Below are 26,692 nucleotides of genomic sequence, written 5' to 3'. Positions count from 1 at the left end.
GCAGTGGTCTCAGGCCAATACAAGGAGGCCAGCTACTGTAGGAGCACCCTCCATTCCTACCCACTCGCACCCCTGGCGCTGCTGTCTGAGATAGGTGCAGCCATCCTGTGTTTCTGTGGTACTTCTCCAGCTCTAGGAAAGCCTTCCCTTAATTTACCTTGCATGACAGGTCTCTGTTTGTTCTCTCTGTCATGGAACAGTTGTACCAATTTGCATGTGACCGTGGTATAAACAGTAAAATTATTTTTTTTAAAGTGTTTGGATGGTTGAACACAATACATTTTCTAAAATAAAATAGAGTGCCTAAATCAAATTCTACGTGTGGTGCAATCATTTTGTACATATATTACATGAGTGAATATTGACTATTCAAATTCTGTGCTTCTTCTCACTCAAAAATTAATATAAATTAGATTTCACTCTGTTATTGTGATGACAACATATACATGACCAGAAAGGAACACTGTGCATTTGGTGATGAAGCTTTGAAATGAATAAATCAGATTAATTATTTCTGAATGATTTGTTTTTTCCTTGCTTGAATCCAAAACATCATTAAGATGCCTAGACATTGCTGATAATAGACCAAGGTGAGCCTTCTGTCAGCACACACAAGGGTCTGCCGTGGAACTCACAATAGCACACATACCAGCATGCTAATCGGCAGCCCGGGAGCAGGGCCCACAAAGGGCCAAGATGGCAGGAAAATCTCAAAGAGCGCAGCACTTCAGTAACAAGGTTTTCCGCTGGCTCATTAATATTTACCAAAGCCAAGAGAGCTGGTTTTTTTCTTTCATTTAGCCACAAATGCCTCCTTAAAATGATTCCTACATTGAGACAGCATTAGAAAAATAAACTATGCATGTAAAAGAAGCTTCAAATGGAAGACAGGGGGCTTTTAAGATGAGCCTGCATTCAGTGTGAGCATCTGCACCCAGAAGACCATTTACACAAATTAACATATTTTATCTACTGTAAAAAAAATGAAATAATTTACACGTACATGACTGTTTAATTTAAATTACTATCAGGGAATGCTCTAACATTATTTGTACACCCTACCACACGTTCTGATCACCATGGCAAAGATTTGCCACTTAAAAAGAAAGCCAGTGGAAAAGATGTTTTCAATTGCAAGCAGGGTTTCCTTTAATTACTTAGCGGGGTGATCAAGAAATCAGTGTTGGATGGAGACAGACCTGGGTTTGCATCTGACACTAGCTGTGCAGTATTAGGTAAATGACACAATCATTCCGAACCTCAGATTTTCCATCTGTAAGGTGATTAATATGAACTGGATTTACTCCATAATATGAGAGGACTCCAAAATACAAGATGATTGACTCCATAGAACGAGACAGAGGCATATGTCTACCTGCGCTGAGCAGGGCTGCTGAGGACAGAATGTTGTGGACATCGCCCGTTCATAGCGTCGTGAGAAGTCGGGGCCAACTCAAGGGCATATAACACACACAAATGGTTAACAAAAACTGCCTTGTGTAGTTTTGAGAAGTTTAAGAAACTATATAGTACATGGCCCATTCAAAGTTTGAAATAAATGTTGAAGGGTTTTCTTTTTGTTTGCTTTTGTTTCTGTAATTAAAGTATTTATTAGAAGACCTTTAGAGACTAGAGATGATAATAAAAAACAACATTACCTATCATCCCACCTCCTTGAGAGAACTAATATTAATTTAAATTACTATCAGGGAATGCTCTAACATTATTTGTACACCCTACCATAAGTTCCAATAACCATGGCAAAGATTTACAACTTAGTAAGTAGCCTTCTAGTTCTTTCTCTATATATGTTAGTAAGCTTGTATACAGCTATATAACCTTTTATTTTATGGATATGGAATCCTACTTTGCATTATCTCACTTGATTCTCTCCAATACACTCCCACCCATTGAAAACAGACTATGAATATATTTCCATATCTTTTGCTATTATTTTATAAGATCATTTTAATTCCTGATGACATTTCATTGTGTGTATGTATCGCAATGTTTGTATCACAATAATTAATCAGTATGTATCTGGCAATAAATATACATATTTATCATATTTATATATATCATTAATTATCTTTTAACCTAAATACCCTTATGACAAATAATATTATTTTCTTCAACCTGAAAACATGCATTTTCTACAAATCCCACTTTTCCTAGCTTTTTTATTTATTTAATTTTTGAGTAATTAATACATTTGTTTGTCTCACCAGTTGATTTTATATCAATATAATATAAATAAATAAATAAACTATAAAAATATCTTCCTTTCATCCTTGTTCTTATTTACTCATTCCCCACCTCATCTACTCTACAGGCAACATGGTTATTAACGTATATAGTCTTTTAGATTTTATTTATGAATATATAAGTAAATATGAACATAAATAATAACTTTACCCCTGCTTTCTGTAAAGGGTAGCATATAATATATTCATTGCTATATTTTCTTTTTCCATTTAATAATATATTTTGTAGTTATTTCTATATTGGTACTTAATGAGATTTTTCATTCTTTTATTTATAACTAGTAGCCTGGTGCATGAAATTTGCGCATGAGGGGAGGGTTCCCTCAGCCCAGCCTGCACCCTCTCACAATCTGGGACCGTTGGCTCCTAACCGCTCACCTGCCTGCCTGCCTGATCACCCCTGTCTCTGCCTGCCTGCCTGCCTGATCACCCCTGTCTCTGCCTGCCTGATCTCCCCTTACTTCCCTCCCCTGCCAGCCTGATATCACCCCCAACTGCCCTCCCCTGCCGGCCTGATTGTCACTAACTGCCTCTACCTTGACCCCACCACAATGGCTTTGTCCGGAAGGAAGTTGGATGTCCAGAAGATGGCCAGTCGACCCGGTCTAATTAGCATATTACCCTTTAATTAGTATAGATTGTATAGGATAGGATTGCTTAAATGGGCGGGGAGGGGGGGGGAGCCTTTTTCAGCAGGAGGAGATGCTCTTGGCAGACAAAAATACATAATCCCTGTATCTAGACTGATAGCCAGCCATATGCACTATACTGTCAAACCGGTCATTAAAAAATTGAACCGCTTTCTTACACCTTACACCAAACAGCTGTTGCCCTTAAAACCCCTCTTCAGCCCCCACCTTAGGTTCTGTCTTCACAGTTCACCCAGATTAGGTTCTGATTGGTCAGTTTCTATGCCAGTCAGTGTCAAAAGCTCTGCCTCCTAGGCAGCCATTGGCTCCTCGCAGTTCACGCAGATTTGGTTTTGATTGGTTGGTTTCTATGCCATTCAGCGTCTCCAGGCCTATCTCCGGGCCTGATCAGAGAGGCGGGGCTGATCAGCAGCCCCTGTGGCCGCTGGCGAGGCCTGGAGAGAAAGAGAGGCAAGGGCCGATCAACAGCTGCCACGGAGGCTGTGGATCAGACCCTGCTTTTCTCTCCGGGCCTCTCTCCAGGCCTGACCCGCCGCCCCCTTGGTAGTCAGTGCTGGGTCACCACATTGCTCACAGAGCAGCAGTCAGTGCTGGGTCACCGCGGCGACCAAGCACTGACTGCAAAACTGACTTCCTGTGTTTGGTCATCTGTTCAGTCGTTTTGGACGTTACGACCCTGGTTCTTTATATATATAGATTGCATAGCATTACATTGTATAGGTGTACCATAATTTAGCAAAATTTATTTAACTGGCCCTTTATTAATTGGTATTTAGCTTTATTTCAATATTTTGCTCTTGAAAAAATTTGCAGTAGTGATTCATATTTTCCATATATTATTTCACATGTATGCAAATATGTCTTTCATTCAGATTGATATTCAAAATATTTAACAATGTGTAGGTTATACTAGGGCTTATCACCTGATTATCAGTTATACCAAATAAATTCCTGGAAATAGAATTGCTCACCTTAGTTCCATGTAAAGGTGGGGAGGGGAGGCATAACTTTCCACTATCATGTGCTCCTTTTGGAACTCATTGGGTTTCTTCCCTAAATTCGCCCCTGCAGCTCATGTCCAATCTCAAATACTTTTGGCACCCTTTCTATGTGTTATGAACTTTGTGGATTTTACTTGTCTCCTGCTAAATTCATTGATATGTCTAACTGAATCATTCCTCCATAGAATTGAATATTATGATTTTTTAAAATGTATTTTTATTGATTTCAGAGAGGAAGGAGAGGGAGAGAGATAGAAACATCAATGATGAGAGAAAATCATTGATCGGCTGCCTCCTACATGCCCCACACTGGGGATCAAGCCTGCAACCCAGGCAAGTGCCCTGAACTGGAATCCAGCCTTCATCTTCTGGTTTATAGGTCAATGCTCAACCACTGAGCCACAACAGCTGGGATTATTTTAAAGGTTTTTTAAAATTTATAGGTGAAAAAGTGCTATCTGCTATTGATTCAATTTGTATATTTTACAAATAATTTTAAAAGTGAATATTTTCATATGTTTATTAATTATTCTATTTCATTTTAGCAAATGAATTATTTCTATCCTTTGCTTACCTTTCTATTGAAGTATTATTAATCTCCTTTTTGTTTTCCAGCAGCATGTTCAATATTAAGGTTATTTGTAAATATTTTTATTTCATTATTTTCCTTATAATTTTTACTTGGAAATGGTTTGAGTAGATATTTTCATTTAAAGTACTTCTAGTTTTTACAGAAATAACAGAATCAAGGAAATAAAAAGTAGACTGATTCCTTCACTCACTCATTCATTCATTCATTCACTCACTCAAAATGTATCAAATGGCTAAGTATTTTTCTAGGTCCTGATGACACAGAAAGGAATAAATTCCAATCCTCGTGGCACTTATATTTCAGTTAGAGGCCCGGTGCATGAATTCATGCACGGGTGGGGTCCCTCCTGGGTGGCCTGCAGGAATTGGGCTGAAACCTGCAGTCCAACGCTGCCTGCAGCTCCTACCTACCGCTCCACTCATCCAAGCCCCACTGTGCCTGCCGCGGGCTCACAGTCAATCAGTTCCTATCGGAAGAGGCTCACCAGCCATGAGTCCTGCATCTGGTGCCCTCCCAAGGGGAGTGGACTGTGGGATCAAACTGAAACCAGCTCTCCAATATCCCCCAAGGGGTCCCGGATTGCAAGAAGGCACAGGCCAGGCTGAGGGACGACTGGTACACTATCGGGCCAGGAGGGACTGCAGGAGGGCCCCAGGGTGTGTCCAGCCCATCTCGCTCAGTCCCGATCAGCTGGACCCCAGCAGCAAGCTAACCTACTGGTCAGAGCATCTGCCCCCTGGTGGTCAGTGCACATCAAAACGACTGGTTGACCAGTTGACTGCCCCCTGCTGGTCAGTGCACGTCATAGCGAGCGGTTGAGCAGCCTTAGCATATCATTAGCATATTACACTTTGATTGGTTGTTGAGCTGTTCTGCCATTTGGTCTATTTGCATATTACCCTTTTATTATATAGGATGATCAGGAAAATAAGGGAGTAAAAGGGTTAGAGCAGTGATGATGAACCTATGACACGCGTGTCAGAGGTGACACGCGAACTCATTTTTTTGGTTGATTTTTCTTTGTTAAATGGCATTTAAATATATAAAATAAATATCAAAAATATAAGTCTTTGTTTTACTATGGTTGCAAATATCAAAAAATTTCTATGTGTGACACGGCATCAGAGTTAAGTTAGGGTTTTTCAAAATGCTGACACGCCGAGCTCAAAAGGTTCGCCATCACTGGGCTAGAGACTGATCGGTGGGATGGGTTTTGTTTTATTTTTAACTAGCATTAAATAATCAAAGGCACCCATTTTAAAAAGGATTCATTAGAGCAGTTACCAAATACAAACTGCCTTTCTATAACCGAAGTTATTCTTATGGTCAGAAAGGAGTGTGTTAGTAGCCTTTAGACGTAGCTCTTTAGACATAGCTCACATCAGTTAAATTTTTAATTTTTAAAAATCACTCGAATTCTATTTTGCCTCTTATAGTTTGACTAAGCAGCTTTCAGAAAATTTACTTTTTAAATACTCCCTTAAAATCCAAAAAGTAACCACATTTATCCCTACATTTCAACTTTGATTCAAGAGATGAAAGAACAGCACTTGATAAGGACACAAATAAATAAAGAGTTGTGAGAAAATCAAAGTAGCTTGCAAATAACTGAAAAACCTATTCAGGAACTATTATGAGAAGTGGAAGTAAAATTAACCACACATACTTGGAGGAACGATAAAACAAACAAGTTACCTCCTGGTATGTACTCCTGCTTTGTTAGCATCAAGCATGTGCCAGGAGATTTCAGTTTTTCCAAAACAAATTCCCTTTTCCCCCAGCTATGGAAAGCTATAAGGACACAGCGGGGATTCTGCTGCATAACTTTCCTAACATCTTCTAACCAGAAATTGGGCCCAAGTAATATCTATTTGGCCCCATATTCTGTTGCAGAGACAATATGTCTTGGCTAAGAGCTTTGGTTTTGGAAATAGTCCAATTGGAATCAAATCCCTTAGTGACCATTGATTAAGTATGTGACCTTATGCAACTCACTTAAACATCTGTCTTTTAGTTTCCTAATATTAAAAAAAAGGAAGAGCACTTATTTCACAGAGTTGTCATGATTAAATGAACAAATCCATGCAAAATACTTAGAATAGGACCTTGCACATAGTGAATGCTCTATTTTTATCTGTGATTCTAATATTACCAATTATTAACTATCATTATTTTTTGTTGAAATATTTCATGTAGATAACATAAAGTATGATTGGTTACTGCCTGAAAATGTTGCAAAACACTTCATTGATTCTTTTTTTTTTTTTTACCATTTTAACCACTGTAGTGTAGTTTTAATAATATTTAGTACATTCACAAATATTGTGCAACCATCTCAACTATCTAGTTCTAGAACATTATCATCACCCCAAAAGTACATCCCATACCCATTAAGCAGTCACTCTTTATTCTCCCCTCTAGACCAGCCCCTGGCAACCACTAATTTGTTTTCTGTCTCTATGGATCGTCCTATTCTGGATACTTCATATAGAGATGGAGTCATACATTTATGTAGCCTTTTGTGTCTGGCTTCCTTCACTTTGTACATATTTTCAAAGTCCATTCATGTTGTAGCATGTACCAGTGCTTCATTCCTTTTTATGGCTGAACACTATTACATTAGATAGCTATGTAGCACTCTATTTATTCAGCAGTTGATGGATAGTTGGCTTATTTTCACCTTTTGGTGATTGTGAATAGTACTGCTGTGAACATTTGTGCACAAGTTTTTGTTCAAACACCTGTTTCCAATCTTTTTGGTATATACCTAGGAGTGAAATTGCTGGTTCATATGGTCCTTCTATATTTAACTTATTGAGAAATCAACAAAATGTTTTCCTCAGTAGTAGGAACACTGTACATTCCACCAGCAATATATAAGCGTTTTAATTTCTCTACATCCTCATCAACAATGTTATTTTCCCTTTTTAATATTTATTATGGCCATCCTTATAAGGATGAATGGCTAATGGTGTTGAGTATCCTTTAATGTGTTTGTTGCCATTTGAGTCTTCTGAGAAATGTCTATTCAAGCCCTTTATCCAACTTTTGGGTTTTTTTTTTCCCTTTGTTGTTGTTAAGTTGTAAGAGCTCATTATATAATCTGGATAGTAGACTCATATATATGAGTTACAAATATTTTCTGTGGTTTTCTTTTCACTTCTTGATAGTGTTCTTTGAGGCACAAAAGTTTTTAATTTTTATAATGTTCAATTTATCTATTTTATTTTGGTGCTTCTGCTTTTTATATTACATCTAAAAATCTACTGCAAAAAATCCAACATTATGAATATTTACCCCTATGTTTCTTTTCTAAGAGTTTTACTTATGTATTTAATCCACTTTGACTTAATCTTCATTATGTGGTATGAATTAAGGGTCCACTGTCGGACTTTTACGTGTGGCTACCCCATTGTACCAGTACTATTTTTTGAAGAGACTATTCTTTCCCCATTCAATGATCTTGCCAATGGTCATTGTGGAACAATGGACAATAGAATCTTTGTCAAAATCAATTGATCATAAATTTATGGACCTATTTTTGGACTCTCAATTTTTTCCATATATATTGAAAAGTGAGCCCTCCAACTTTGTCATCTTTTCCAAGACTGTTCTGGCTACGTGTTAGCATAACACTTCTTTTCTACAAAGTTATTAACCAAAAAATAGAGTTGGATTTTGGGTGACGATTTAACAAGACTGTATTAGCCAGTTGTTTACTGTGAATGTTAATATAACATATTTACCAGTCTCACCCAGGTTTTTTTAAGGGGATGTGTTTTCACAGTCTGCAGCAATTTTTAAGAAAATGTTCCAGGATAGAAATAACTGGAGGACAGGACAGTTTAAAGATGCTAATAATAATATTTTCAGTTAATAACATTAGAATATTTTGGGGAGCACTTGCACATACATTATCTGATATTTTCTCACAAGTTTATGTGTAGTAGTCAGGGTAGACATGATTATCCTCAAAACAAAAAAGGGGCAGTTAAGGCCCGGAGAGGTTAATGTTAGTTATTTCAGCATGGCGGTCAACATCAGCCTTAGATAAACTTGGCTTTATTTATAATTTTACTTCAGTTTGAAAAAAATCTATAGCTAATAAGCATTTTTATAACTGTGTCTGTAAACTCTTGCTTATTCCAAGGACTTGCAGAAACAAAAACAAGATACAGATGCCAAACACAGAATCCGAGTTCTCTTGAGACGTATCTGTGTGTAGATTTCACTTCTGCAGTTGAATCTCTTTACCCTCTAAGCTGTGCTATGATTCTTCTCCACATACTGTTACAAATAGTTATCCCGCCTCCTGCACAGTACTTCTCTGGCATATAAATTATCATTACCCACAAAATATTTTCAGTATGCAGTTAAACAACACAATTTATCTGCACTATGTATGATGAAAAACCTGTGTAAGCCAAAAGGTTGCCTGAGGGCAATGGCCTGAACCACCTCCTATGAGTCCTTCCTCCAGCCCCAGCAAAGTATCGCAGGAATATTACCAAGTATTAAAGATGCAATTTGGGGAAGTATTATACTTATTGCCCTTTGGAGGATTTATTTAATGCCAAAGAAAGACAAATACTGTACAATTCATAGGTCAATAGGATGTGTCCAACACTCCAAAGTCCAGTGCAAGAAGGATCACTCAGCCCACATTCTTTCAAAGCCTTGTGTTAAACAGTCTTGTTATAAATATGCTGCAGGGGGAAATCTGTACTTACTCTCCTAGGCAAGTTGACATAATTTTATTCCCTGAAAGCTTGAGCCATTGTGGTAGAATACAAACTAAAATTAGATTCCAATTATTCTCAAGTGCAGCTAAGGCTGTGTCTTTTATTCTTCTCTTTGGTGAAATGGCAGTCTTACTTGGTAATTGCATATTAATTTCCACCAAAAAAGCATTCCAACCAATTCTTCAAAGAGGAGTTAAGCTTATTAATTCATGCCTTAACAAGAGGACAAAGTGCATGCTTTGCTGTATAAGAAGTAAGAACTCCTAGGGACCAAGAAGATTTAATCAAGGATTGAAGGGAAGAAAAAGTGAATGAGCCAGTAGCAGAAGAATGTGAGGTTACCCAAGTTTTGGGGGGTTGGGGAAGGGGGTGCCTTTCCAGAGCTCAGCCAAAATAAAGTAACAAAACAAAGCAGACATGTAAATTCCTCCCGAGATACAGGCTAAAACACTGACTTTCCTTTATAATGCCACTTTAATTTCTGGTAAAATTCCAAAGCAAAGGTTAATATTTCATGATATTGTCAACTTTGCATAAGACTACTTGTGCTACTCATGACTTACACAGCCTTAGGGACTGCATTGATTTTTTTCCCCTGTTCATAAATCTGAAAATGCTCTCTGCCTTCCCAGTAGACCCTTAATGTTTATTGGTGTCTATCTTAAAACAACAGTTCAAGGTTGGAGCTATGAAAACATTTGGGGCTCTAATTTAACCTAAAGAAGGTCTACAGAAGATTACAGATAATACATAGCACTTAGAGTTTGCCCAAGAAATACCAGAATCACCTCCACCTAAACACATGCACACTTTAGTTTTCCTAATGCATGTTGCTACCTAGGAAAGTTACAAAGTGGCTTATGTCACAGTCCCTCCAACATGTCAAAAGAACCCCATACCTATTCAAAGCATCACTTTCCATTCTTAAAAATTATTAAAGACCTTAGACTTTTTGTTTCTGTGTATTATATACAGAGATATTTACCGTATTGTAAATTAACAGTTTTTTAAATATTTAATTCATTTAAAAATAATAATCCATTACAGATTAATATAAATAACATGCACTGTAAAAAATAACCATATTTTCAAAACCAATCTATCTAGTGAAAAAATGGCATGGTCTAAAATTTTTGCTAATATCTTTAATGTCTACTTTAAAAGAAGACAGCTGAATTCTCAAATCTGCTTCTGCATTCGATATGTTAAGACATCCTGTCATGAGCATCTGGAAAATACCATACACTGTGAGAGAACAAGAGGGACAAAAGGCAAATAATGCCACAGTATTGTTATGAGAATCATGTTGACATCACAGACCCCCTGAGAGGGCCATAGGACCCCCAGAGATGCTCTCATCACACTTAAAAAACTATTGCTTTAGATCATCAGGAAAATTTTACAAGGATTAGAAACATATAAAGCGGATGTCTATTAAAAGACTCTTAGCAAGGAATTATGAAAGTATCCTGTTAGGTTCCAAAATTAATTTCTTCTAAATAAATGTCGTATCAGTTAGTGTTCTCTCTCCTTTGAGGTCATTCAAGGCAGAGATAGACTGTCAGCTCCATATGGGGCATTGGAAAGGCTGGTAGGTTTTCTAACAGTTGATCTTGTCCGAAAAAGTAGATCTAGGGACATTCTAATGACTTTTCATTAGAATTAATTATGTCCATAATAATGGAAAATCTGAATTTTTGAATAATCGAACATGAACTTAGGATATCCCTGCTTCCTCCCAGGTAGGCCAGCAAAGTTCTCTTACTTTTAATGTGCTAATCCCATTGGAGCGTTTGTGCTGTTAAAGTTATAACTTCAGTGTTGACCTTGATCACCAGGGCTGATCAGTGACTTTCCTTGTATTTCTCTTGTTGAATTTAAGTAAGGCCTACAAGGTGCTGAATAGAAAATAGCTTTGCAATCACAAAAGACATTATTTTTGATGTACAATTAGTGCATGTCTGGGTTTGTAACTTATTCTGGAGATATACATTTACTTCTTTTAGTGGTTACTCTGGAAAATATAACATGTATAGTTAACAATAACATTTAAATGTAATCCAATCTTCCTCGTAAATAATAAAATGACTTTTTAAAAAAAAAAGATTTTAGTTTGAATTGCCTCTCCTCAGATTACAGGCAGCTTTTGTCCACTATCTGTTTTATCTGTCTTTGAACCCTCTGCACACTATTATTGATTTAGATTTGTGTGTTCCGTGCCACTGAGTTGGTGACTCTGTGAATGAGTGATGCCCACAAGGCCCTGTCCTCAACAGCCCTGCTCAGCTCCTTCAGATCTGTGCCTCTGGCTTGTTTTATGGAATCAGCTCATCTCATATTTGGTCTTTCACTTTTCCTGCTGCCTTCTATTACTGTCTTTTCCAAAGAACCTGGCCATCTCATGATGTGCCCGAAGTAAGACAGCTTCCATTTTGTAATTTTTGCCTAGTGATATTTCAGGAGTATTTGCTCTACAACCCACGGCTGGTCTTTCATTTTTTTTTAATTTATTTTTTTTAATTAAATTTTTATTGTTCAGATTACATTTGTTCCTCTTTCCCCCGCCCCCATAACTCCCCTCCTTCCAGTTCCCGCCCCACCCTCCGCCCTCACTCCCCACCCACTGTCCTCATCCATAGGTGCACGATTTTTGTCCAGTCTCTTCCCGAATCTCCCATTCCCCTTTCCCCCCCAAGAATAGTCAGTCCATTCCCTTTCTATGTCCCTGATTCATTATAACCACCAGTTCATTCTGTACATCAGATTATTTATTCACTTGATTCTTAGATTCACTTGTTGATAGATGCATGTTTGTTGTTCACAATTTGTATCTTTACCTTTTTCTTCTTCCTCTTCTTAAAGGATACCTTTCAGTATTTCGTATAATACTGGTTTAGTGGTGATGAACTCCTTTAGCTTTTCCTTATCTGTGAAGCTCTTTATCTGACCTTCAATTCTGAATGATAGCTTTGCTGGATAAAGTAATCTTGGTTGTAGGTTCTTGGTATTCCTCACTTTGAATATTTCTTGCCATTCCCTTCTGGCCTGCAAAGTTTCTGTTGAGAAATCAGCTGACAGTCGTATGGGTATTCCCTTGTAGGTAATTGAGTCTCTTTCTCTTGCTGCTTTTAAGATTCTCTCTTTGTCTTTTGCTCTTGGCATTTTAATTATGATGTGTCTTGGTGTGGTCCTCTTTGGATTCCTTTTGTTTGGGGTTCTCTTCGCTTCTTGGACCTGTAAGTCCATTTCTTTCACCAGGTGGGGGAAGTTTTCTGCCATTATTTCTTCAAATAGGTTTTCAATATCTTGCTGTCTCTCATCTTCTGGCACTCCTATAATTCTGATATTAGTCCGCTTGAAGCTGTCCCAGAGGCTCCTTACACTATCTTCACACTTTCGGATTCTTTTTTCATTTTGCTTTTCCAGTTGGGTGTTTTTTGCTTCTTTGAATTTCAAATCTTTGGTTTGATTCTTGTGCTCCTCTGGTCTGCTATTGGGTATAATATTCTTTATTTCCGTCCGTGTATGCTTACTTTCTAATTTCTTTATCGTAGCATCGAGGGTCTCATTAGTTTTCGTGAGGCTCTGCTCAAGTTTATTGCAAGCCCTCAAAATTGCGATTCTTAGCTCCATATCCTCCATTTCTGTCATGTTTTTTTGTCTCCGCATCTTTTATGCTTTCTTGGTGCACCCACTTGTGGTCTTTGTGCGCAGTCTTGTTCTAGTTAAGCCTTAATTGTTGTAGTTAATACTAGAGGGATTTGACCACCAGGCTGACTGGCTGTGAGAATCAGCTGTATGGAAAACTTCTGTCCTCTCCATGGCTGGTCTTTCTGGCAGGCCAGGTATCTGTCAAGCTCTGCAACACCTTATTTCTTTTCTTTTTTTTTCTTTTTATAAAATATATTTTATTAATTTTTTTTACAGAGAGGAAGGGAGAGGGATAGAGAGTTGAAACATTGATGAGAGAGAAACATCAATCAGCTGCCTCCTGCACACCCCCCACTGGGGATGTGCCCGCAACCAAGGTACATGCCTTTGACCGGAATCGAACCTGGGACCCCTCAGTCCGCAGGCTGACGCCAAACCGGTCAGGGCTCTTTTTATATCTTTATTATTGAAAGTGTTACATTCATCCCCCCTTTCCCCCCCATTGACCCCTTCTAGCCCACCCCCACCTCCTGCAAATGAATGTTTTTGTTTGTTTGTTTTTCCTATTAGCCTTCTTCACTGTTCAACTTTCACATCTGTACATAGTAATTGGGATTCCAAGGGTGTGGATGATCTTAGCCATGGTCTCACATGACACATGTTTGCTCTTGGTGATCTTTCCTAATTCTTCCATTGCTGCCATTTTGGGTCTCAGCCTTCTCTTGATGTCTTGGCTGTAGCCTCCATTTGAATTGATGACTGAACCACGGTTAGCAAAATCGTTAACAATTTCAGTGCCTTCACGGTCCATGTTAAAGCTGTGTATTTCTTCTCTAGTCATGATTTTTGTCTTCTTGATGTTCAGATGCAGCCCTGCTTTAGCACTTTCTTCTTTCCTTTCATCAAAAGTCTTTTCAAGTCTTTGCTACTTTCTGCCAGTAAGATGGTGTTAGCTGCATACCTTAAGTTACTGATATTTCTTTCACCAGTTTTCCTTCCTCCGAGACTGCTTACAGATTAAACAAATAGAAAGATGAACAAATAGGAATGAACAGAAATGCTCCCTTGTTTGACACCTTTGCCTATAGGAAGCCCACAGGAGATGATTCTATCTCTCCATATTCTGTCCTGACAGTGGCTTAGACTTACCTATATATGCTTTTGTTTCTTTTCTCATCATTTCTTTTTTTCCCCTTTTAATTTGGATCTCCACCCCACAATTGTTTTTTCTTCTTGAAGTACATCATGTAGAAATTCCTTCAGTCAGGGTCTGCTGGAGGTAAATTCTCTCAGTTTTAATTTTATGAATGGTACCTTTATTTCAGCCTAATTCTTGAAGGGCAGTTTCACTCAATTTATAAATGTAGTTTGACAACTATTACTTACAGCACTCTAAAGCTCTATTTAATGCTTCTGTCTTCCATTGATTCTATGAGAGAGACTTATCTGTCCAGAGGTTGTTGCCCATGTAGGTAACTTGTCCTTTCACTGTGGTCGCTCTGAGAATTTTATTCTTGTGTTTAGAGTTCTACGGATGGGCTTCAAAATGTCTAGGTGTAGTTTTCTTTTCATTTATCATGTGTAGGGCTTGTTGGTGTTCCTGAAACTAAGGATTTATGTCTTTCATAAATTCTGGAAAATTCTCAGCTATTATATTTTCAAATATCAGTCTTATGCTCATATATACTCTGTGCAGAGAATAATCTGCCAGGATTGAACTCTGTAATAATGTGCCAACTAATATACTTATCATATTTTTCCTACTCTTCCAAGTGGCATTACAAAGTTATGAGTAAGACAACTCATTTAAAAAATAAATATAACTGAAATTATTGTTCTGGCCAGAATCTTGACATAACTTTGCACCAACCTCTAAAGGACTCCCAAAATACCTGGAGCTCACCTCCGGCTATTTCTGACACAGACAGTAACAGTGAAATTGTTTCTCATGTTCTGTAAGCTTTTCAGTAAAATCTGGCTGCAGCCATCAGACAAGACAGACATTAAAGAGAGATTTGGGTATTCAATTTTTAACCTCTAGCTATTATATATGCCATATAAAATTGTATATCTCAGGACCAATATCAGAAAAATAAAGGAAAAATATTTAAATAGGAAGCACTTAAGCTAGTTTATTTTTAAAGTACTTTCCAAAAGATAATGTTTAAATTATAAAAACTTTGGCTTTAATCATGTGCTCACAGTTCTATTCACCTGCAAATTAATACTCTAAAAAATATAAATTGCTCCTCGTGTAAGTGATTACAATTACAGGAGAGTTCCATAAATAATTTTAAATTACCAGATATCTTATTTTATTCATATCTAAAAAAACAACAACAAAAATTAAACACATAGATATATAATTCTGGTACTAACTTTTGGGATGTGGGAACTTGACATTTTAAGTAAGAGAAGACATACTGGGTCATAATTTCTTCTGTGGCTCTACTTAACAGATTTAAGTGGAAACAGAATTTGGGGGCCAATAAATTAAGCACCTCCTAATTTTGAAATTCATGGGCTATGAAAGGATTGCATCAGAGCCTTTAATCCTTTCCAATAGGATTTAAATAGTCACCAATATGAGTAGGATGGGCGAAGTAATTACAATACCTTCAGGCTAACTGGGGCTGGAGAACTCTTCCATGTGGTGAAGGAGCTACTAAAATCAGTCTTCTCTTCAGAAGGCGGATAAAAGATTCTCCTCTATGATTAAAGTGACCTCCTTACAGATCTACTCAGCATCAAACTGTTGCTGATATCAAATGATGTTAACACATTTGAAATTAATAGGAAAATTATGATTAGTCATTTGGTACAATGAAGAAGTAATAACAAAATAGAAAATAGATCAATTAGATTTGGGAAGTGATAAAGTAACATAAGGCACACATAATAATAAAACATGGTAGAATATTTCTCAGTGGACACCTGGGTCCATATGGCTTCCTTTCTAAAGCATAAAGCATCTGGCTGGTAGACCTTCCTTTTTTTCCCCCCAGTTTTCAGTAACAGTTCACATACAATATATATTATATTGGCTTCAAGTGAACAACATGGTGATTAGACACTTATATAACTTACAAAGTGATCATCCCAACTATCTAGTACCCATCTGACATGGTACATAATTATCATATTATTGACTATATTCCCTATGCTTTACTTTACATCCTCATGAGTGTTTTTATAACTGGTAATTTGTATTACTTAATCCCTTCACCTTTTTCACCCATCCTCCAGAATACCTCTCCTATCTGGAAACCATCAATTTGCTCCCATTTTGTTTGTTTTTTATTATTTTGGGTTGTTTTTTTTATTCCACATATAAGTGAAATCATATTTGTCATTTGAGACATGGGTGGACGTAGAGGTTATTGTGCTAAGTAAAATAAGTCAGGCAGAGAAACACAAAATTTTAATGGAAGATTATTGATAGAGTATCTCCAGGTATCCTGAATATTTTTAAACCGAATGATAAGGCATAAGAATTCACAAAAGGGAAACATCACACTGTTAATAGATTACATATTAGAATATATATTTTGAAAACTAGTCAGTTCAGACCATATAAAAGAGATTTAAAGAAAAGATACCCCAAAGTTTTGATTAAAAATAATACTATTTGTGGTGAGGTGTGGTGTTGTTTTTTTTTTTCCAATCTCCAGTAAAATGATTAACAAAATGAATTTATAGAAAAAGTACCATAAAAATCACACACATGATTTGTCCAAGCAATTCATTAGCCAGTGACATGATCATAGCGCATCTCTGCTACTTCAGCTGTGCAACATTGTGGTTCAAGGAGAATGGACTCTGGAGGCAGAATGCCTGGTTTTGAGTCCGTAGGGGCTCTGGCACTTATGAGATGTGTACAGGACCTTTTTTGACCTCTGTGCCTCCGTGAGAAAAATGGGGATAATAATACTACCTAAATTATAGTGTTGTTTTGATGATTAAATTAGCAATTTTTCTAAAGTGGTTAGAGGCAGTGTCTGACACACTGTAGGTTCAAGTAAGCATTTTACCATTTCCATTATGACACAGAGAAAAGGAAACTAGATCAGATGTTAATAAACCTGAATCTTAGCCTCACATTTGCCACTTGCTCAGATAAGAAGCTTAAAAGCAATTCAATTTCACCTGTGACACTAATCACTTCACTCACTACCCTCCCAGGAGGTAGGATCAAGTGAGTGCATGTGTACAAGGCACCTTAAAAGCATCGAGTTAACCTTTACTTTCTCTGGGAGAAAGGCACTGAATTTCGAGGTACTGTGTCATGTGAATTCTTCTTCTGATATTTCAGAAAATATCAAACACCGAGGCCATATGTGCTTACATTCATACTTAATGGTGCCCCATTTAACGGTGTTTTGGGCACTAAAAATATTCCTTAAAACTCACTACTACTTTAGATCAACAATATAAGGAGAATTATTCACTCACTGAAAAATATGGTATCACCGGTAGTGAAGAATCTTGAATTCTCTCTTGTTTTAGTAATTCAATCTTATTAATTGGAACATCTGTTGTTCTGATTATACTTCAGTGAAGAAAAATAAAATGATTAGGGCCAAACAGTCAGGAACATGACAACGGGAACAGCTAACTGCACTGACCCCAGTGGTACCCAGCTAGACCTGCTCAGCACTTGCTCTGGTACAGGCTGTGGTGTCCTGCCAGAAGCATCACATCCCTCCTTTATCTTGGGGGCAGGCCCAAAGTGCCATGAGTTCGTATCCAGGGAGCAGATGGCAGCGAATGGCAAACAAGGGTGAAAGATAAACATCCCTCACTCCTTGGATGGAGCAACTCTGAGGCATGTTTCACCCAGTTTCCAAAAGGTCAGCAGCAGGACTGAGCTCCAGTTTTCCCCAGTGGCAACCTGTTTGATAAGCCACTTCTCGTCAGCTTCTTCCCCTTCCCTGTCTCACTTTCCACTTCTTACCAGCCTTCCTGGGATCACCTCTCAATCTACTTGTTTCAGTATTGTGAGGAAACCCGAATAAGAACCTATCATTTACAGAGAAGCTACTATGTACAAGCATGCTAAGGGCTAATTATTCTGGCTTTCCTCCTACCTCAGTGCCCATGCCTTCCAGTGTCCTTAGTTGACCTTGTTTCTGCCAGACTTTACATCTTGGTATACCAAGGGACTCATCCTGGGGAACCTTGTCTTTTCCACTTCCCTTCTCTGCAGTGTTCATGTACCAATAACTCTAAAATTTCTGTTTACAGCCCTGACAGGGCTCCTAAGCTCCAGATTCATATCTTCAACTGCAGATTAACATCTAAATGTTCACAAGACCAAGATAAAATGCTTGACCTTCCAAAACCTGCCCATCCATCTTGCCCATCTCAGGTTATGGTGTCGCCATCCATCAGTTGCAAAAGCTAAAAACTTAGGATTTTGATTCTTCCCATCCTCTCACTCCTCATCTACCCATTTGTCACCACATCTAGAACTACAACTTCATTTAAGCACATTTCTCATCTGGGCTACTGCAGTAGTCTCCTACCAAGTCTTCCTTCTCCATCCCATTCTCCACGAATATCTCAAGAAATCTTTTTTAAAACATTAAGTAAGCTATGGCATTCCCTTATCTAAACCTCCCAATGGCTCCTAATAATACTTATCATAAAAAACAAACTCCTTGTCCTGGCTTACAAGGCTCTACAGTGTCTTACCCTTTCCTCTCCTACCATCTATATGACGTTCTCCTTAGATCATGATGTTCAAGTCTCCCTGGCCTTTTCACCTTGTTTCTTGAATATAGGAAATTAATTCTTGCCCAGAGCTTTACATTATCTGCTTCCTTTGCCTTGAATGCTCTTCTCTGAGATCTCTGTATGGTTATGTTCTTCTTATTCACATATCAGCTTAAATATATCATCTTCATACAGAACTTTATAACCAATATAGTGCCCAGTCACTATGTTACCACAGAAGTTACTATTCCTTCTTCATGCTTATTTCTTTAATATATATTTTTAGCTTCCCTGAGTAGAAGTCAATAACAGAAACTTTGATTTATGGGCATCCCTCATATCTAGAACATAGATGAAATAAATAACAAGAATTATTACGCCTCCATTTTAAAGGTAGTGAAAATGAACTTTCAGGTAATTATACAATTTGCTCAGGCCAATAGAGACAGAGATTTAATAAGCAAATCAAATCAGTCTGACAACAGAGCTCACACTTTTAACCACTACACCAAATTTCCTCTACATATGGGTGATAAGGGAAAATGAATTTGAAAAATCATAATAAGCTTAGTTAGTCCAGGAACTTAGTGCATCCACTTTTACAGAGTGCTTGTTTTTAAAAGACTCAGCATGTTTGAATTATTCTGAGACCTATAAAACAGCCATAGTTCTTAAGATATAAATCTTAATTTTTATGCTGTATGTGTTCAGCAGGAAGAGAGGAGAGCAAAACTATCTCTGTTTCTTTGTTCTCATCCTCTGCACAAGCCTAGTAAGAGATATCCAATAGTTTAAACCACAGGATACAATTTTCAGACCATTTTTCATTGAAAATTTAAAGGAATTTATATTACTACACAAGATAATTCATTCTGCATGGAAATCACTAGAAGAGTGGTCATGCTCAGTAGGATTTCCTTTATGAGAATAAAATTGCATTTAACACATATGTATGTAATTTGGAAACAGAGTCACAATGGTCTATAAACCATGGGATATAAATATATTTCTTGTGAAAAGCTGAATAGCATCAAAATAGAGATACTCATAAAAATGTACTACCCAATGCCCTGGCCAGTTTTGCTCAGTGGATAGAGCTTCAGCCTGTGGACTGAAGGGTCCCAGGTATGAGTCCAGTCAGGGGGACATGCCTGTATTGGGGGATCGATCCACAGTGTGGGGTGTGCAGGAGGCAGCTGATCGATGATACTTTACCATCATTGATGTTTCTGTCTCTCTCTTCCTCTCCCTTCCTCTCTGAAATCAATAAAAATATATTTTTTTAAAATGTACTACTCAATGTGTATGAGGAAACTCAGCTAAAATTACACAGGAGACAATAGACCTTTTTTTTGATGTTGTTAATCCTCACCTAAGGATATTTTTCCATGATATTTACAAAGAGTGGAAAGGAGGGGGAAAGACACAGAGAGAGAACTATCGAGTGAGAGAGACACATCAATTGATTGCTTCCTGCACATGCCCCAACCAGGGTCAGGGATCGTACCTCAGTGTCCTTGACTGGAATTGAACCTGGGACCCTTCAGTCTGGGGGCGGACACCCTATCCATTGAGAAAAACTGGCTAGGGTTACAATAAACCTTTAAAGGAAAGTCCTCTAAAATTTTTGATAGGTTTTATAATGAGGCTCAGCATGGATAAATTTCATCAAAGCTTTCTAAGACACAATATATTTAATCACCTTAAAGAAGAAATCCAAGGAATAAAGACACTTAAAATCTTAATCAAGAGGAGGCAATCATCTACTTATATAAAAACTCTGTGTGTAACATCACGTCCAGGAGCTCGACCAACCAGAAGGAAGTCAGTCCTGCAGGGGTCGTCTTGGAAACGGCTGCGCCCTCCCCCAGCTATTTCCCCAGAGGGTGAGGTTTCAGGCAGGAACCCGCCCTCGGAGCAGAGTGCGGAAATACTGAGTCCCGCCTTCAAACCAGACCCTGACAGTAGGGAGGAGGCAGCCCCATTCCTCACAGAATCTGCTGTTGGATAGCCTGCTGTCAGTGGCCTGCCAGCCAGAAACCCCATTCACCTGCACCCCGGACCCTGATAGGAGGGAGGAAGGAGCCCCATTCCTCATGAAATCGACAGGTGGCCAGCTTGCTGTCAGGGGCCTGCCAGCTAGGAATCCTATTCACCTGCATATCTGTATAAAGTTTTAATACATTATATTAGAGGTCGTGGTGGTACTGTTTTACCCACAGCGTCTACAGGAATTGCTGCAAATTTACTTCTCAGTGAAAGCACGTTTCATTCCCAATATAAATTACCGATTCTATTAAATGAAACTTCAATTTCTAGACTCAATATAAACAGTGAAGTTGGTAAAACTATTAAAAAGGCCCAACTTCTCATTATTGATGAATCCACCATAGCATCCAGTCATGCTATAAATGCTATAGACAGATTACTAAGAGAAATTATGAGTCTGAATGTTGTATTTGGTGGGAAAGTTCTCCTTCTTGGAGGGGATTTTCGACTATGTCTCAATATTGTACCGCATGCTATGGGATCAGCCATAGTACAAACGAGTTTAAAGTACTGCAATGTTTGGGGATGTTTCAGAAAGTTGTCTCTTACAACAAATATGAGATCAGAGGATTCTGCTTATAGTGGGTGGTTAGTAAAACTTGGAGATGGCAAACTTGATAGCAGTTTTCATTTAGGAATGGCTATTATTGAAATCCCCTGTGAAATGATTTGTAATGGATCTATTATTGAAGCTACCTTTGGAAATACTATATCTATATGTAATATTAAAATATATCTAAACATGCAAGTCTTTGTCCAAAAAATGAGCATGTTCAAAAATTAAATGAAGAAATTTTGGATATACTCGATGGAGATTTTCACACACACCTTCGTTTCCAGTTAACTTACAAGTTTGTTATATGATTTTGGGTACTTTTAAAAGAATCTCATTTGGCCCTAACCGGTTTGGCTCAGTGGATAGAGCGTCGGCCTGCAGACTGAAGGGTCCCAGGTTTGATTCCGGTCAAGGGCATGTACCTTGTTGCGGGCACATCACCAGTAGGGGGTGTGGAGGAGGCAGCTGATCGATGTTTCTAACTCTCTATCCCTCTCCCTTCCTCTCTGTAAAAAAAAAATCAATAAAATATATTTTAAAAAATAAAAAATAAAAGAATCTCATTTGCCTTGCTTCACTAGGTTTGGGAACCATACTGGTTTATTAAATGGCAAATATGTTCTGCTTGAGCTTATAAAAAACTCTAAGATTGGTGAGAAGATACAGGGCTTAATACCAGCTGCTCCAGATGTATTTCAATAAAAGAGCAAATCAAAATTGCTTATAAAAGTATCTCCAACATCCACTGAACAGCTACTATGTGAAAAGCCCAGGAAGTTCCAGTGATAGAACACTATCTGCAAGAGTTTTACAATCTGCTTATGATAATGCAACCCGATATAGGAAAAGAGAAAGAGGCCTTAAATGAGTTATTATAGACAATGCACTAAGTACTGAGGAAGAAGTGGTTACTTTTAATTAGAGGGAAAGAAAGGGAGACTTCATGGAAAAGGTCACATATACTTTAAAACTAAAGGAAGAAGGTGGAGGAGAGAAAGTCAAATGTGTTAAGTGCCTTTGTGGATATGCTATGCTAGAAACCTAATCTAGAGGATTTGAATTAATCCTCCAGTAGTAAGTACGACTATGGGAGATTCCATAATTGTCCCCAACTGTTCATCCTCAACCTTTATCTATACGATTTGTTCTGTGACATTGCAATTCCTCCATTAGGGGTGGATTGCATTTTCTGAGCCAATGATGTGACTTCCTTAGGCCAAAGTGATGCAAACAAAATCTTGAATCATACTTGCACAGGTGGACAGTTGGACTTTTTACCATCACCAGAAGAAAAACAATCCTTGTATCCCAATGACCCTGCAAAATATGGGAGACTTGTGGAGAAATACTAAGCTGGTGCAGTACTTGGAGCTCAGCCCAACCAATCCACAGATGCATGAGACATAAATGTTTGTTTCATGCCACTGAGTTTTGTGGTTGGTTGTTAAATGGAATTTTTGTGCTAGGAGCTAATTAATATATGTACCTATGCAGAGTTAGGAACCAAGCCCTAGAGGGGGAAAAGTGTTTTGTTCAAAGTTACCTAGCTAGTAAGAAGAGCCCAGTTTAGAATCCTGTCGCATCAGAGACCTAAATTTATATTCTTTCTATCACACTGACCCTTAAGAGAAGGGGAAAACTAGAGAGAAGGATATTGCATGGTTAGGGTAACTAAATGAAGGAGAGCATGGACGTAAAGAGGAAAAGCCTATCTTGGTTGAAATTGTCTATGATGACATAATACTTCAAGACTTTGGAAAGATAACTCTGGTCTAAATTTAGGGGAGTCTTGAATGTCAGGCTTAGAAATTTCAACGACATGAAAAGCCATAAAAACATTTGTATTATGGATGCAACCTACTGAAGTAAGGCAATCCCGAAAGCTCCATTCAGTACAAACACTTAGTGTGATCACTCACAGACTGTTGCAGTAATATAAGCAGTAAAATAATAGACAATAGACAATTATTTCTCACTTTTAAGCCAAGATTAATTGTATTCACCCTAATAGACACTCATTATAGAATTGAAAGATTTACTCTTATTTCAAACACATCTTCTAGACTGGTCTAAATTTAAATTTACTCCATGAGTTTTAACTTTCAACTTACATCGACATATCTGTCATCTAATATTTATCAATTCATTATGTGTATATGCAGATGCATCCAGCAATTTGTAATGTGGTTAGAAGAAGTTGCTTGGCAGCTGGGAGATGAATCAGGCTAAAAATAAATAAATCTACTGCCTTTAGGCTAAAATGCTAACTAAACGAGGAAATGGCTATGATATGACAACTGTATTTACCAAATTGTGAATTACGCATGATGAATGTTCAACGTCCTGGTTAGTTGGGAACCTTTCCAAGGGCTTAGGAAGAGTATATTTTAATTTACTCACTTCCTTTGACAAAAATTACTTGCTTATTCAAAACATAACTACATATGAGAAATTAATTGAATAGATTACAGGTACTGCAATATAGTCTAAAGTTCAATTATGTTTATAGTCATAACATATAGACTTTATGGTTTTTACTAAGGCCTAAGATTTACAAGCATCGAATTATTATTCCCATTGTATACTCATCACTATATTTAAGGAAAAATATTAGCAAAAGGAGGATTTTTTTTTTTAGCACAACACCCTCTAGCTTGTATTATATGCAATTGTTTTTGAGTTTCCTGCAAATCCGAGCAGATAAGGAGTCGCTCCCCAGGAATATAAAAGGTCAGTCTATGGGGTTCTAATATAGGGTAATAGAAGATTTGGGTGGTGGGCACACAGTACAATATACAGAACTTGTAACAGAAACCCACACCTGAAACCTATATATTCATGTTGACCAATGTCACCATAATCAATTTAATACATAAAATTTTTTAAAAAGGTCAATTTACAGAGATGAGAAAGACACAGCTGCCCACATACCCTCTATCCCTACCCTCTCCTCACCACCAAATTTTATTCTATTACTCATGTTTTCCCCACCTAAGGTCCAAGGCTCTAGAGCAGCGGTTCTCAACCTGTGGGTCGCGATCCCTTTGGGGGTTGAGAAAGGGTCGCCTAAGACCATCGGAAAACACATATATAATTACATATTGTTCTTGTGATTAATCACTATGCTTTAATTATGTTCAATTTGTAACAATGAAAATACATCCTGCATATCAGATATTTACATTATGATTCATAACAGTAGCAAAATTACAGTTATGAAGTAGCAACGAAAATAATTTTATGGTTGGGGGTCACCACATGAGGAACTGTATTAAAGGGTCGCAGCATTAGGAAGGTTGAGAACCACTGCTCTAGAGGGAGTTGGCTGTAGATTATGTACATCAGGGGCATAGTTATTGTCCTTAAAGAAATTGGTTCTTTAAAGACCAGACATAGGCCTCAATTAGAAGGAATGTTAAGTACTACTTTCAACTGATATTCATCTGCAGTTCAGATCTTCCCTTTCCATCTCTTAGACATATAACATTTCCAGGAATTTGGGGAGCACCAGTGAAGTCGTTTAAGAGTATACATTTTAGGATACTTTGATGAAATATGCCATTTATTTATTGCCTATGCTCTTTAATGAATAGAATGAGCATCTCAAAATTAAAAGACTTTTAGTAATCAGGCCCTGCATGATTGTGAAATTCCCATTCCTGATTACCATGACCTCAGTCTTCAAAGAAATATGGTGAAAAGACAGATTATAAGTAAATTCAATTAGTGACCATTCAGAAATTCTTAAACTAATTTAAGACTATGGAAAGAACTGGAAGGAGACAAGAAAACTCTGAAATGAGAGTTTCAAGTGAGCAGAGGAAGATAGAGTTTATTTTTCTTTTTGAATTGTATAATACTTAGATTCAAACACTAAAATGACTTTTTTAAAGTGTAAAATATAGACGCAATCTAGACAAGAGGTTATATTTCCTCATTATTTATATTTTTTTAATTACAAAAAGCAGAAAGACAAAGAGAATGAATAAATCTAGATAAAATAAACCCATGTTACTTATATTACTTATTCCATCATTTTCTGAAGAAGTTTCCAAACCAAAAATATGTTGTTTCCAGTAATTATTTCTTAGAAAGTCAACTTTCACAAGTGACTATCTTAGGCTGCTTCAATTCTCCGATAATTTAAATTCCTAAACAAGGTTTCCTATCCAGAAATCCATGGTTTATGTTGGAAAGAACCCAGACTCCATGAACGGTAGGATCAGAAGCTGCATATTTGGCTCTTTCCATCAGCCTCAAGGGCACAGCCAAGTTTGATTTGGGGGAACAAATTATATGTGAGTGTTGGGGGTTCTGCACCACTGGATGAGGGGAAGGCTAAGAGATACCCACTCCTTGTCCAGTTTCTCTCTCTGCCTCACAGTCTTACCACTCCTGTTAAAACCACACACACCACACTGTTTCTTCTAATACTGTATCCTAATGTCATGTCAACATACTAACATGTATATATATATTGAAAACCACAATCTTAGACTATGTGTTTAGGGAGAATAATTACTCCTTCCTGCTTTATCCATCACTTGCCTCTCTTCCCTGGTTCCAACTAGCTTCTGCTAAGTCCACAGGTATTTCCAGACGGTTACAGTCCACGAAGGCACCCACCCGACTCTCTCCCCCTTGGCTTCCCAGCATCCTAGGAAAGTAACTGAAAATCACCTCCCCAAACCCTACCTCCAATTTTCCCTGCCTCCCCAGAGCCCCACTTCTTTATCCCTTTGTTGGTCATCTTAAATCTCGAAGGAAATAAAATTTTAATCCTCTCTCTGCAAATGGTTATTCACTCTTCAGTTAATAAAGAGCTGTCCTTTTAGAGTGGGAATGTTAACCAAAACCACATGAATGGTATCCAATATAGCAATCTGTTAATAACTTGAAGATTAAAAAGGAAACATAAAGTATAGTATTTTAAAAGGTTCTTAAATAATACTTTTATTTTCAGACCTAACATTTCAGCTTTTTAAAGGGAAGGAATATTTAAAAGTTAATTTATACTTCCTTCTACCACTCCTCCAATTTCACCTCACCCCCACTACAGACATAAATAGTCATCAAGTGAAAGGAAGAGACAGACAGACAGAAGACACATCCTAGATATCTTTCTGATGACTGTACCAAAGAACAAACATGTCAATTATACAAACAACTGTAAAATTCCAAATACAGAATAAAACATGGTATGATTTATATACAATATTTAAAATTTTATAGTACTTTTATTCAATGAACTATTCTGATCCAGTGAGAAAGGCTAGAGACTTCATATGTAGTTTTGTTAACATAGAATGAGAATTTTTAAAGTCAGTGCTTATAATGCTTAATACTCAAAATATTTTTGTTTTAAATTCTAAAGCAAATTAAGAGTTTTCGTTTCTTAAGGTTGTCAGTTGACACTCAAGGTTACAAATGGCTTAAGGACATACCTTGCAATATTCTTTTCAGAAAGCAGCA

At 37.5% G+C, this 26,692-nt stretch overlaps 1 protein-coding gene across 1 annotated transcript in view; it reads right to left on the bottom strand.

The window, feature by feature from the left end:
* MACROD2 (MACRO domain containing 2) overlaps window positions 1-26,692 on the bottom strand; it is a 1,891,634-nt gene that overhangs the window by 1,211,329 nt on the left and 653,613 nt on the right. The gene's annotated exons all lie outside the window — the stretch shown is intronic.

This window comes from Myotis lucifugus, unplaced genomic scaffold, assembly GCF_000147115.1.
Source record: "Myotis lucifugus unplaced genomic scaffold, Myoluc2.0 scaffold_42, whole genome shotgun sequence".
Taxonomy (NCBI): Eukaryota; Metazoa; Chordata; class Mammalia; order Chiroptera; family Vespertilionidae; genus Myotis; species Myotis lucifugus.
The sequence above is the reverse complement of the archived record's forward strand: the minus strand, read 5'-3'. Positions and strand labels throughout refer to the sequence as shown.